The sequence below is a fragment of the Callionymus lyra genome, chromosome 12 (genome assembly GCF_982586985.1).
Source record: "Callionymus lyra chromosome 12, fCalLyr1.hap1.1, whole genome shotgun sequence".
NCBI lineage: Eukaryota > Metazoa > Chordata > Actinopteri > Syngnathiformes > Callionymidae > Callionymus > Callionymus lyra.
Window position 1 is genome coordinate 2,202,897 of NC_141829.1, and position 16,538 is coordinate 2,219,434.

Sequence of the window (16,538 nt, forward strand, 5' to 3'; positions counted from 1 at the left end):
TATCTTGATCTTTGAAGTATATACTGTTTTGAGTATTGTTTTGATTGTTTAAGCGCTTTGTGACCCTGGTCTCGAAAAGCGCTATATAAATAAATATTACTTACTTACTTACTTAAAATGTGAATTCCTTTTTTCACATTCTGTCTCACAGTTGAAGTGAACCTGTGATGAAAGTTACAGACTCTGTCATTATTTTAAGTGGGAGAACTTGAACAATCGGTGGCTGAATAAATACTTTTTTGCCTCACTGTATACAACAAGTACTAGAACTTAAAGGTATGTGTACTGATCTATCTGAAGCATTTCACAGTGGTCGACATATCTCAGTTCACCTTCTGCAGTCTTTCAGTTTTAAAGTGTACTGTGCACACAATACTGCATATATTACTAAATACATTTCAATTCTACATAATCCTGCTGCATAATCAGCCCACAGCGCTTTGGTTTATAATAAAGTAAAAAAAAGTATAAAATACTGTCGAGGCTGCGAGACGGTCTGAAGTTTTTTATCCAATGTTTTGCTGCACATGTTGACGTTAAGCACAACAAACACAACAAAGTCAAGTGTGTAGATCCTGAACTTACAGCTAAACATAAGCATGAAAACAAGATTTGACAAGTTGAGAAATCATTTGAAATGATGAGCTTTTTGAGTGTAAACTGTGTGAAGACGATGATGGCAGTTTAGGAAAGATTCAAAAAGGTCGCATGGATGGAATTGAATACTATAATAATAGTATACATTGAATTTTTGGTGGTTTTCTGAATGTATCTGCAAAAAACAATGGAGTTAATTTTCACTTCTTCTTCTTGTCCAGATTTTCAGACTTTTTATGTGATTTTGAATCATTTTTGTTGTCGTTCTTTAAAGCGAAAGAGGACAGAATAGATGCATTGTTTCTCTCCAGCCTGTGTGAGCTGAGGAATATCTCAAGGTTCTTCTTGTTTCTCCGCCAAAGCCCTCTGAGAAACATGCAATCGATGGATCTTCAGTGGCTCCAGATGTGTCATCTTGCTGCGCCGGAACACTTTGTAACATCTATTAGTGTTTTCCGTATTGAACGTCCGGTTTCCAGCCGCGACGAGGCTGGCGATGTATAAACGAGCGCCACAGGCCTCGCTAATCGATGCCAGAGAAGAAGAATGAGCCGGTCAGAGATGGACGGGCCAGATAGAAAGATCACGGAGCTGTTGACCTCACAACTGTGGGCCGGCAGATGGCGGCACTGATGGCGGCACTGATGGCGGCACTGATGGCAGCACTGATGGCGGCACTGATGGCAGCTCCGGCCTGAGCGGCGGCCTGGACTCGTGGTGATGGAGTCGCTCTCGCCGTCGAGCCTCCAGTGGTAAAGATGAACACCAACAAAAAAAAACCCATAATGCACTTCGAGTTTAAAGTTGATGGACAGACACACGTGTGAAAGTCATTTGATGAGGCAGGATTATATTATTGAAATCAAAGTACATTAGTGTTCATGTTGACATGACCATTACAGGGTCTGAGATAAGATAAGGAACATTCATCAACGTCAACATTACTCACAGGTTAAAGGGATTAACTTCTGTATTAACTCATCTGTATTGCTGTGTCCATCCATCCATCCATCCATCCATCCATCCATCCATCCATCCATCCATCCATCCATCCATCCATCCATCCATCCATCCATCCATCCATCCATCCATCCATCCATCCATCCATCCATCCATCCATCCATCCATCCATCCCTCCATCCATCCATCCATCCATCCATCCATCCCTCCATCCATCCATCCATACATCCATCCATCCTTCACTCCGTCCATCCATCCATCCATCCATCCATCCATCCATCCATCCATCCATCCATCCATCCATCCATCCATCCATCCATCCATCCATCTATCCATCCATCCATCCCTCCTACCGTCCGTCCATACATCCATCCATCCTTCACTCCGTCCGTCCATCCGTCCATCCGTCCATCCTTCCATCCATCCATCCATCCATCCATCCATCCATCCATCCATCCGTCCATCCGTCCATCCTTCCATCCATCCATCCATCCATCAATCCATCCATCCATCCATCCATCCATCCATCCATCCATCCATCCATCCATCCATCCATCCATCCATCCCTCCATCCATCCATCCATCCATCCATCCATCCCTCCATCCATCCATCCATCCATCCATCCATCCATCCATCCATCCATCCATCCATCTATCCATCCATCCATCCCTCCTACCGTCCGTCCATACATCCATCCATCCTTCACTCCGTCCGTCCGTCCATCCATCCATCCATCCATCCATCCATCCATCCATCCATCCGTCCATCCGTCCATCCTTCCATCCATCCATCCATCCATCCATCCATCCATCCATCCATCCCTCCATCCATCCATCCATCCATCTATCCATCCATCCATCCCTCCTACCGTCCGTCCATACATCCATCCATCCTTCACTCCGTCCGTCCGTCCATCCATCCATCCATCCATCCATCCATCCATCCATCCATCCATCCATCCATCCATCCATCCATCCATCCATCCATCCATCCATCCATCCATCCATCCATCCATCCATCCATCCATCCATCCATCCATCCATCCATCCATCCATCCATCCATCAACACACAATGTAAAAGACAACAAAGAATCAACATTATATTCATTTCATGTATTGACTGGTAAAAGTCACTGTGAATATTAAAATGTTAATTTAAAATAAAATAAAAGGACATTGTGCTGAATATCATGAAGAAAAATATCAGGGTATTTGATCAATATTTTCTTGCAGCCCTAATACTAACTGTCACGGACAGCTTGGTAAATAAACAGATGGTTGGAAGGGTTTGAAGGGTTCTGGCTCCTGCACTAGACTTCCACTGGTACCTGACCCAGGACTTAAGAAACGCAGGTGATGAAATACTGCAGTTAAACGGTACTGGAGGGTATTTCTACCTCCTTCTTCATCCTTCATGTTTTATTCAACTCAGCTTAACAAGAGCCTCAAATTGCTGGAAGAAAGTGGTGTTAGAACATTTTCTGATACGCTAAGTTGCAGCTTTACTTGTTCGGTGATACAAAGATAGGTCTGGAGCGTCGGGTGCGAGAAGAAGGTTCCCAGGACTGCCGGGGTTCCCCGAGGCCGTCACCCCAGTACTCACAGAAACTCATTATATTTATGCAGCCACAGAAATCGCAAACACGGCTTTGAAAACGGCGCGTCAGCGAGAACTAAAGGTCAAGCTTCAAGGGTTGGAGGCTGAGAAAGTTAATGAGCTCGTTTGGTTCATCATGACATGTGCGGATCTTATCTTCTCACCGGGGAACACGTGTAATCCTGCGCGATGAGTCACGCTACATACTTGGAGCGTGATCCAAGTCTTCGTTACACGTCAGACCTCAAGTCTTTCATTTATTGTTTTAACTTCAGCGCAGAATGTTTTTCTTCTTCAATCAAACGTTCAGGACATGTTTATAACTTTTTAATTCAATTTAAGATACGAATTACCATCTGGCCCCAACACTCTTTTGAAGGATTCATCCATCGGTTGAGATACAATAACTTTCGTTTATGTTTGTTCTGAAAAAAGTATTTATCACATCAATGTCCTTTCAGAAGCAGAATGAAAAATTGTTCAGATAAATAAAACATTGAATAAAATAAAGAATAAAAAATAAGGGTGTCTGTGAGCAGCTCGGGGGAGGTCTGCGCTCGCAGGTCTTATTCAGGGTCAGATACCAGGAGTGCAGTTGTCAATACAATACTTTTATTTTCAAGACTTTAATACTTTCACATCAGTGCCCAGTAAGTCTTTAAAATATATATATATATTACTGATGAATGTGGTCAAAACCATTTTAGTAAATACATTTACAATTTAAGACCATTAAGTGGATAATTAAGTATTTACACTTACATTATTGTTCGTTCAATGCTCATAACAAACACAATAGATTGTGTTAAAAAACAAAAGCATTAACAGTAAAAGGAAGAAACCGTCGGGTATTTAAGTTAAAAAAAATTCTCCTTCTTCTGCTCGTCACTCAAATTAAAATCAAACTAAATAAAACCATAATATTTCACGATTATGAACTAAATATAAACACAAGATGAAAATGTAATTCCTCTAAATAAGAACATAATTCGGCCACAGAATGAAAATATATTGTTATTGAATCAAGTAAAAGTAATCAATAGATAACTGTGTAATAAAGAGAAGAAGTTATTCTTTTAGAAACTTTAGAATCAGTTTTAAAATGTTCTGATCAATTAAAGATCAATAAATCTAAATATTGACAACGAATCAAGATCATTTAGAAGCAGGTGTAAAGTAACATAGTGATGAGAAGGTGATAGTGATGAGAAGATGATAGTGATGAGAAGGTGATAGTGATCAGAAGGTGATAGTGATGAGAAGGTGATAGTGATCAGAAGGTGATAGTGATGAGAAGGTGATAGTAATGAGAAGATGATAGTGATGAGAAGATGATAGTGATGAGGATGTGATAGTGATGAGAAGGTGATAGTGATGAGAAGGTGATAGTGATGAGAAGATGATAGTGATGAGAAGGTGATAGTGATGAGAAGGTGATAGTGATGAGAAGGTGATAGTGATGAGAAGGTGATAGTGATGAGAAGGTGATAGTGATGAGAAGATGATAGTGATGAGAAGGTGATAGTGATACTTGTGTTACTTATACACAAGTGTACTTACACATTATTTATACACACGTATACTTGTGTTACTTATACCGACGTCTAATCCATACGTTTGTTCTTCTAATCGTCGATGTTTGAATCCACTTCCCCGCCATCGATGTCACTTCCTGTTTACGCAGGTCAACTGGTGACGATTAGTTCCGGGTCATTGGTCACCTGAGCCAAGTTTATTAATAACTTATTGTTTTTAATTCATTTTATTTTGACCTCAAACCCTTTTGTTTTGATTCCAGACTTTCATCTTTAGAGAAGAGAAAAATAAGAACATCTGGTTAATGAAGTAGTTATTAATGATCACTTGAATATACATTAATTCATGTTTACAATGAGTTTCAAATACTGAGAACCATTAAATAAAGTGTTTGCTATTAATATGTTTATGTTTTACTGGATGGTGCTGTTGATGTGATAACAAGAGGTAAAACATTTGTATATTTGTATATTTTAGGATCACAACAAAGCATCAACTCTAATCTTTCTGAATGTAAGTTGTCAAGGCAGTAAATACACTTTATTTAAATAAAAATACACATTAAAAATAAACAAAAAATCATAAAAACAATAAACTAAATAACTACAATAACAATACATAATAATGATAATAGAATAATGATTAAATAAAAACAAGAATACATGAAAATAATGATAAATATATGAACTACAATAAACCTTAGACAACAGAAGTAAGTAAGTAAGTAATATTTATTTATATAGTGCTTTTCCAGACCAGGGTCACAAAGCGCTTTAACAATCAAAACAATACTCAAAAAAGTATATACTTTAAAGATCAAGATAATACTGAGAACAACACAGGAGTTCCAGAAGATCAAGGAAAAGCCTGAACAAATAGAAACGTCTTAAGATGTTTCTTGAAGGAGTCAGTAGATCATCAAACACAGATGTTTCTTGAAGGAGTCAGTAGATCATCAAACACAGATGTTTCTTGAAGGAGTCAGTAGATCATCAAACACAGATGTTTCTTAAAGGAGTCAGTAGATCATCAAACACAGATGTTTCTTGAAGGAGTCAGTAGATCATCAAACACAGATGTTTCTTGAAGGAGTCAGTAGATCATCAAACACAGATGTTTCTTAAAGGAGTCAGTAGATCATCAAACACAGATGTTTCTTGAAGGAGTCAGTAGATCATCAAACACAGATGTTTCTTGAAGGAGTCAGTAGATCATCAAACACAGATGTTTCTTGAAGGAGTCAGTAGATCATCAAACACAGATGTTTCTTGAAGGAGTCAGTAGATCATCAAACACAGATGTTTCTTGAAGGAGTCAGTAGATCATCAAACACAGATGTTTCTTAAAGGAGTCAGTAGATCATCAAACACAGATGTTTCTTGAAGGAGTCAGTAGATCATCAAACACAGATGTTTCTTGAAGGAGTCAGTAGATCATCAAACACAGATGTTTCTTGAAGGAGTCAGTAGATCATCAAACACAGATGTTTCTTGAAGGAGTCAGTAGATCATCAAACACAGATGTTTCTTAAAGGAGTCAGTAGATCATCAAACACAGATGTTTCTTGAAGGAGTCAGTAGATCATCAAACACAGATGTTTCTTGAAGGAGTCAGTAGATCATCAAACACAGATGTTTCTTGAAGGAGTCAGTAGATCATCAAACACAGATGTTTCTTAAAGGAGTCAGTAGATCATCAAACACAGATGTTTCTTGAAGGAGTCAGTAGATCATCAAACACAGATGTTTCTTGAAGGAGTCAGTAGATCATCAAACACAGATGTTTCTTGAAGGAGTCAGTAGATCATCAAACACAGATGTTTCTTGAAGGAGTCAGTAGATCATCAAACACAGATGTTTCTTGAAGGAGTCAGTAGATCATCAAACACAGATGTTTCTTGAAGGAGTCAGTAGATCATCAAACACAGATGTTTCTTAAAGGAGTCAGTAGATCATCAAACACAGATGTTTCTTGAAGGAGTCAGTAGATCATCAAACACAGATGTTTCTTGAAGGAGTCAGTAGATCATCAAACACAGATGTTTCTTGAAGGAGTCAGTAGATCATCAAACACAGATGTTTCTTGAAGGAGTCAGTAGATCATCAAACACAGATGTTTCTTAAAGGAGTCAGTAGATCATCAAACACAGATGTTTCTTGAAGGAGTCAGTAGATCATCAAACACAGATGTTTCTTGAAGGAGTCAGTAGATCATCAAACACAGATGTTTCTTGAAGGAGTCAGTAGATCATCAAACACAGATGTTTCTTGAAGGAGTCAGTAGATCATCAAACACAGATGTTTCTTGAAGGAGTCAGTAGATCATCAAACACAGATGTTTCTTGAAGGAGTCAGTAGATCATCAAACACAGATGTTTCTTGAAGGAGTCAGTAGATCATCAAACACAGATGTTTATTAAAGGAGTCAGTAGATCATCAAACACAGATGTTTCTTGAAGGAGTCAGTAGATCATCAAACACAGATGTTTCTTGAAGGAGTCAGTAGATCATCAAACACAGATGTTTCTTGAAGGAGTCAGTAGATCCATCAAACACAGATGTTTCTTGAAGGAGTCAGTAGATCATCAAACACAGATGTTTCTTGAAGGAGTCAGTAGATCATCAAACACAGATGTTTCTTGAAGGAGTCAGTAGATCATCAAACACAGATGTTTCTTGAAGGAGTCAGTAGATCATCAAACACAGATGTTTCTTGAAGGAGTCAGTAGATCATCAAACACAGATGTTTCTTGAAGGAGTCAGTAGATCATCAAACACAGATGTTTCTTGAAGGAGTCAGTAGATCATCAAACACAGATGTTTCTTGAAGGAGTCAGTAGATCATCAAACACAGATGTTTCTTAAAGGAGTCAGTAGATCATCAAACACAGATGTTTCTTGAAGGAGTCAGTAGATCATCAAACACAGATGTTTCTTGAAGGAGTCAGTAGATCATCAAACACAGATGTTTCTTAAAGGAGTCAGTAGATCATCAAACACAGATGTTTCTTAAAGGAGTCAGTAGATCATCAAACACAGATGTTTCTTGAAGGAGTCAGTAGATCATCAAACACAGATGTTTCTTGAAGGAGTCAGTAGATCATCAAACACAGATGTTTCTTGAAGGAGTCAGTAGATCATCAAACACAGATGTTTCTTAAAGGAGTCAGTAGATCATCAAACACAGATGTTTCTTGAAGGAGTCAGTAGATCATCAAACACAGATGTTTCTTGAAGGAGTCAGTAGATCATCAAACACAGATGTTTCTTAAAGGAGTCAGTAGATCATCAAACACAGATGTTTCTTAAAGGAGTCAGTAGATCATCAAGAGCAAAGAGAGAGAAGATTGTTCCAAAGCTTAGGAGCAACAGCCTGAAAAGATTTCTCTCCTCTGGTCCTGAGTCGTGTGCGTGGAACCATCAGTAGATTCTGATCCACAGACCTCAGAGCCCGAGCTGGGGTGTAAGGCTGGATCAGATCACTGATGGAAGTACAAACATATGGAGCTTCAAACACTAAATACAACAGATGTTTTGTTCGATCCTCAGCATCACGACGAGTCATTGGATCACATGACTGCAGGTCTGCTGCTCTGAGACTCAACATAATCACGACTTGACTTTAATTAAAGCTCGTCACCCGTTAACGAGCAGGAAGTGCAGGATTTATTCCTCGCCAAGGTCGTGTGTTCGAAGCTCAACATTCTCCATATTTCCTCGTCAGGAAGTTTGAAGACAAAAGTTTGACACGTGTTGTTGGAGTTCATGTCAGAGACGTGAAGGTCTCTGGAGCTGAAGCCCAACAATGGTGGCTGACGAGCTGCAGACCATCATTGAAGGAACAACAACGAAGCTGCTGCTGAGCCGCGAGGACAAGAGGACGAAGCATCCGATCGTTCCATGTTCTCCGTCCTGACATTGTTGCTCGTGTTCGTCCTCGACCAGCTTCTGTGGACGTTATCAGTCATGACACCGATGTTATCTCCTCGTGTTCACGTCTGACGACACGATCGATGGCTTCGTTCCACTGATGCAGTAGATGTTACAGTCAAAGAAACATCAACACAATCTTCTTTAATTATTGATGAATATTTACATGTTGACAGTTATTATATTAGTTATTAGAAGTAAAATAGAGTTTTGTGCAAAAAGAAACTGCCGAGTATAATAGAGTATAATAGAATATAATAGAATAGAGTATAATTTAGTATAATAGAATATAATAGAATAACATAAAGTATAATTTAGTATAATAGAGTATAATTTAGTATAATTTAGTCTAATTTAGTATAATATAATATAATAGAATAACATAAAGTATAATTTAGTCTAATATAGTATAATATAGTATAATTTAGTATAATTTAGTATAATTTAGTATAATTTAGTATAATTTAGTATAATTTAGTATAATAGAATATAATAGAGTACACTAGAATATAATAGAGTATGATAGAGTATAATAGAATATAATAGAGTATAATTTAGTATAATAGAATATAATAGAATAACGTAAAGTATAATTTAGTATAATTTAGTATAATAGAATACAATAGAGTACACTAGAATATAATAGAGTATGATAGAGTATAATAGAGTATAATAGAGTATAATAGAGTATAATAGAGTATAATAGAATATAATAGAGTATAATAGAGTATAGTAGAGTATAATAGAGTATAATAGAGTATAATAGAGTATAATAGAGTATAATTTAGTATAATAGAATATAATAGAGTACACTAGAATATAATAGAGTATGATAGAGTATGATAGAGTATAATAGAGTATAATAGAGTATAATAGAGGTCCCAGAACAATTTAAGACACACTTAAATCAGCACATTAGTTGAAGTTTAAGTTGTTAGTAAATTAGTTAGTTGAATCAATGGATTCGACTCACGATCATATTCATTTACTGTGATTTTTGCCAAAATAACAACTTTGTGGCAAATGTGGAAGAAAAATGATGATTTCATGTTTTATATTGTGTACGGAACATGTACGTGCACACGCACACACGCACACGTGCACACGTGCACACGTGCACACGCGCACACGTGAACACGCGCACACGCGCACATAAGTTTTATTAGTTATAAGTGTTTTAGGAAGAAGGTGTCGATAAGTTTGTTGTTATGTAACATAACAACTTGTGTATTCAATATCAAAACATCAAGACATCAAAACACACACACACACAAACACACACAAACACACACACACACATGCGTGCATGATCTACACACAAATACTGTTTCAACACCTGTCTTGATTGACAGCTGTCAGTCTGGAGCGCGAACACGTGGAGTGAAGCAGAGCTTCTGCTACAATAGACTCGACTGAGGAGAAAAAGCTTCACCATCATTTAAACTGGGCTAAACTTCAAAGAGCAACTTAAAATATATATAAATATATCTGGATAATTAACCAACATCTGCAATTTGTCCTATTTTTCTTCTCTCGCCCGAGATCCTCCTCTTCCTCTTCCTCCTCTTCCTCCTCTTCCTCTTCCTCCTCTTCCTCCTCTTCCTCTTCTTCCTCCTCTTCCTCCTCTTCCTCCTCTTCCTCCTCTTCCTCCTCTTCCTCCTCTTCCTCCTCTTCCTCCTCTTCCTCCTCTTCCTCCTCTTCCTCCTCTTCCTCCTCTTCCTCCCCCACCTCGCTGTCCTCGCCTTCACCTCCTCGTCTGATCTTCTCCAGCTTCTCACCAACATAATCCAGTCAGGACTCTCTTCCAGCACCTCCTCTGTGAGAGACATGGAGAGGAGGAGGAGAGAAGGAGAAGATGGAGGAGAGGAGGAGAGGAGGAGAGGAAGAGAGGAGAGGAGGAGGAGAGGAGGAAAGGATGGAGGAGAGGAGGAGAGGATGGAGGAGAGGATGGAGGAGAGGAGGAGAGGAGGACAGGATGAGGAGAGGAGGAGAGGAGGAGAGGATGGAGGAGAGGAGGAGGAGAGAGGTGGCGTGGAGGAGGAAGGAGAGGAGGATTGAGAATAGGAGGATTGAGGAGAGAGTGATGAATTAGAGAGGAGGAAGAGGAGAAGAGGAGGAAGAGGATGTGCAGAGATAAAGAAAACACACATGAATATACAAACACAGGAGACTCTGGGTAATTAGCCGCAGGTTTATCAGAGAATCAAGTTCAACACAGAGAAGTTTCCTGTTGATAAAGAGAGTTTATGAAGCTGAGGAGGAGAGGATGGAGGAGAGGAGGAGGAGAGGAGGAGGAGAATGAGGAGGAGAGGAGGAGGATGAGGAGGAGGAGAGGAGGAGAGGAGGAGGAGGAGGAGGAGGAGGAGGAGGAGAGGAGGAGGATGAGGAGGAGGAGAGGAGGAGAGGAGGAGGAGGAGGAGGAGGAGGAGGAGGAGGATGAGGAGGAGGAGGAGGAGAGGAGGAGGAGGAGGAGGAGAGGAGGAGGAGGAGGACAGGAGGAGGAGGAGGAGGAGGAGGAGAGGAGGAGGAGGAGGAGGAGAGGAGGAGAGGAGGAGGAGGAGGAGGAGAGGAGGAGGAGGAGGAGGAGAGGAGGAGGAGGAGGAGGAGGAGGAGGAGGAGGATTACGAGGAGGAGGATGAAGGGGCAACACAGTTTAATTGCTAACCTTGTACTTTGACTTTTTTCTCCTTCATTGTCATCATCTCCTCATTCTTTCAATTTGACTTGAACTAGATTTTCACAACAATCACAGTAATATGATGTTATATTTATTATTATTATCAAAGTATATGTTATATTTATTTTTATTATGAAAGTATATATTATATTTATTATGTTATTATGAAAGTATATCTTATATTTATTACTATTATTATGAAAGTTTATCTTATATGTATTATGTTATTATGAAAGTATATCTTATATTTATTATTATTATTATGAAAGTATATCTTATATTTATATATATTATGAAAGTATATCTTATATTTATTATTATTATTATGAAAGTATATGTTATATTTATTTTTATTATGAAAGTATATCTTATATTTATTATGTTATTATGAAAGCATATGTTATATTATTATCATGAAAATGTATTTTATATTTATTATGTTATTATGAAAGTATATGTTATATTATTGTTTATAATTATTTATTTATCACTAATTATTAATCTGTATTTATTTATCAGCATTTATTTATCAGTTTTTATTTATCACTATTTATTTATCTGTATTTATTTATCTGTATTTATTTATCAGTTTTTATTTATCACTATTTATTTATCTGTATTTATTTATCAGTTTTTATTTATCACTAATTATTAATCTGTATTTATTTATCAGCATTTATTTATCAGTATTTATTTATCAGTATTTATTTATCCGTATTTATTTATCTGTATTTTTTTATCTGTATTTATTTATCTGTATTTATGTATCTGTATTTACTTATCAGTATTTATTTATCAGAATTTATTTATCTGTATTTATTCATCAGTATTTATTTATCAGTATTTATTTATCTGTATTTATTTATCAGTATTTATTTAGCAGTATGTATTTATCAGTATTTATTGATCAGTATTTATTGATCAGTATTTATTTATCGCTATTTATTTATCTGTTTTTATTCATCAGTATTTATTTTATCAGTATTTATTGATCAATATTTATTTATGTGTATTTATTTATCTGTTTTTATTCATCAGTATTTATTTTATCAGTAGTTATTGCTCAGTATTTATTTATCAGAATTTATTTATCAGTATTTATTTATCAGTATTTATTGATCAATATTTATTTATGTGTATTTATTTATCAGTATTTATTTATCTGTATATATTTATCAGTATTTATTGATCAGTATTTATTGATCAGTATTTATTGATCAGTATTTAGACAAATGATGAAGAATAATTCAAGACGACAAATAACCCTTGAGTCACACGTTCATCTGGCTCCAGGGAGGGTTTGAAGGATTTGTTTACGTCTCAACAATGTTTGGCAGAAAAAGGTTGAATCAATAGTTAAGATGAAGGTAAACATGTTGTTTGTTCAACGAGCCAATGATGGAGAAACATAGATGTTTAGATGTTTAGACGTTTAGAAGCTTAGATGCTTAGAAGCTGCCAAACAAAGAGGGAATTGGACTCACTTCAGGGAAGACACACATGGACACACACACACATAGACACACACAAACTTTAACACACACACACACACACATCAACACACACGAACAAACACACAAATAAAAATGACTACTTACTTACATGGACACATGGACACGGACAGACACAAACAATAACACACACACACTCACATCAACACACACACATCAACACACACGAACAAACACACATGGACACACACACATGAACACAGACATATGAACACACACACTTGGACACACAGACACATGGACACACACAAACTTTAACACACACACACACATCAACACACACACATCAACACACACGAACAAACACACATGGACACACACATGAACACACACGAACAAACACACATGGACACACACATCAACACACTCACAAATGAACACACACACACATAAACACACATAAAGTACTACACTATACTCCACTGACATGGATCTTGTTCTCTTCACATTAAAAACACAAACACACACACATTCACACACACAAATGAACACACACACACATTCACACACACACAAATGAACACACACACACATTCACACACACAAATGAACACACACACACATAAACACACATAAAGTACTACACTATACTCCACTGACATGGATCTTGTTCTCTTCACATTAAAAACACAAACACACACACACATTCACACACACACAAATGAACACACACACACATGAACACACACACACATAAACACACATAAAGTACTACACTATACTCCACTGACATGGATCTTGTTCTCTTCACATTAAAAATACAAACACACACACACGCACACACTCACACATAAACACACACACATGAACACACACACACACACACACATGAATACACACACAAACACACACACACACACACACATAAATACACATAAAGTACTACACTATACTTGACATGGATCTTGTTCTCTTCACATTAAAAACACAAACACACACACACACACACACACACACACACACACACACACACACACATAAAGTACTACACTATACTCCACTGACATGGATCTTGTTCTCTTCACATTAAAAATACAAACACACACACACGCACACACTCACACATAAACACACACACATGAACACACACACACACACACACATGAATACACACACAAACACACACACACACACACACATAAACACACACACACATAAATACACATAAAGTACTACACTATACTTGACATGGATCTTGTTCTCTTCACATTAAAAACACAAACACACACACACACACACACACACACACACACACACACACACACACACACACACACACACACACACACATAAAGTACTACACTATACTCGACTGACATGGATCTTGTTCTCTTCACATTAAAAACACAAACACACACACACACGGACACACACACACACACACACACATAAAGTACTACACTATACTCGACTGACATGGATCTTGTTCTCATCACATTAAAAACACAAACACACACACACACACACACACACACATAAAGTACTACACTATATTCGACTGACATGGATCTTGTTCTCATCACATTAAAAACACAAACACACACACACACACACACACACACACACACATAAAGTACTACACTATACTCGACTGACATGGATCTTGTTCTCTTCACATTAAAAACACAAACACACACACACACACACACACACACACACACACACACACACACACACACATAAAGTACTACACTATACTCGACATGGATCTTGTTCTCTTCACATTAAAAACACAAACACACACACACACACACATAAAGTACTACACTATACTCGACATGGATCTTGTTCTCTTCACATTAAAAACACAAACACACACACACATTAACACACACAAATGAACACACACACATGAACACACACACACATAAACACACATAAAGTACTACACTATACTCGACATGGATCTTGTTCTCTTCACATTAAAAACACAAACACACACACACATTCACACACACAAATGAACACACACACACATGAACACACAATCACATAAACACTCATAAAGTACTACACTATACTCGACATGGATCTTGTTCTCTTCACATTAAAAACACAAACACACACACACACAAATGAACACACACACAAATGAACACACACACACATAAACACACATAAAGTACTACACTATACTCGACATGGATCTTGTTCTCTTCACATTAAAAACACAAACACACACACACATTCACACACACAAATGAACACACACACACATGAACACGCACACACATAAACACACATAAAGTACTACACTATACTCGACATGGATCTTGTTCTCTTCACATTAAAAACACAAACACACACACACATGAACACACACACACATGAACACACACACACATGAACACACACACACATAGACACACATAAAGTACTACACTATACTCGACATGGATCTTGTTCTCTTCACATTAAAAACACAAACACACACACACATTCACACACACAAATGAACACACACACAAATGAACACACACACACATAAACACACATAAAGTACTACACTATACTCGACATGGATCATGTTCTCTTCACATTAAAAACACAAACACACACACACATTCACACACACAAATGAACACACACACAAATGAACACACACACACATAAACACACATAAAGTACTACACTATACTCGACATGGATCTTGTTCTCTTCACATTAAAAACACAAACACACACACACATGAACACACACACACATGAACACACACACACATGAACACACACACACATAAACACACATAAAGTACTACACTATACTCGACATGGATCTTGTTCTCTTCACATTAAAAACACAAACACACACACACATGAACACACACACACATGAACACACACACACATAAACACACATAAAGTACTACACTATACTCGACATGGATCTTGTTCTCATCACATTAAAAACACAAACACACACACACACATGAACACACACACACATAGACACACATAAAGTACTACACTATACTCGACATGGATCTTGTTCTCTTCACATTAAAAACACAAAAACACTTGATAGTTCCTTCATGTCAGTTCATCCATAAACGATGAAACATGAAACGTGTTTATATTTTCTCTCTTCATCCGAGGAAGCCAATGAGGAGCAGTCGTTCATGACCTCATCCGGCATCTGATTGGTCCAGAGCCGAGCGTGCTCCGAGAAGACCACCCTGAAGCAAGAGCCGCCGTGATTGGATGATCCTGTGTTTGGAGAACTTTGACCTTTTCTTTGTTTCAAACTCAGTGAATACAAACATGATAGTTAACACAATTAGATAATTAAAGTGGATTTTATTAAATAATTTAGAAATAGTTTTATTAAAGCATTAACTGATCAAAAATGCACTTTTCTTTTTAAAAGAGAAAATAAGAGAAAAAGGAAAATGTGTGACGGAGGCTGGCGACGCATGTGAGCTGAGCCAAGAGGCAAACAAAACACTTAAGAAACACGAGATGATCTGAGAAGTGAATCAATGATGGACGTGTCGCGTTAGTGTCTGTTCGCTCTGTAACACACACACACACACACACACACACACACACACACACACACACACACACACACATGAACACACACACACCCCGACACACACACACACACACACACACACACACACACACACACACACACACAGACACACACATGAACACACACACTCACCCCGACACACACACACACATATGAACACACACACACAGACACAGACACACACATGAACACACAC

The 16,538-nt window shown here is 37.6% G+C and overlaps 1 long non-coding RNA gene across 1 annotated transcript; it reads right to left on the reverse strand.

Moving 5' to 3' along the window:
* Window positions 1-15,099: 15,099 nt before the first annotated feature.
* LOC148067982 (uncharacterized) lies at window positions 15,100-15,666 on the reverse strand. Its single transcript, XR_015713200.1, has 3 exons — window positions 15,610-15,666; window positions 15,483-15,562; window positions 15,100-15,185 (listed from the first exon to the last, which is right to left on the reverse strand). It is a non-coding gene; the product is annotated as an uncharacterized LOC148067982 (long non-coding RNA).
* Window positions 15,667-16,538: the final 872 nt, after the last annotated feature.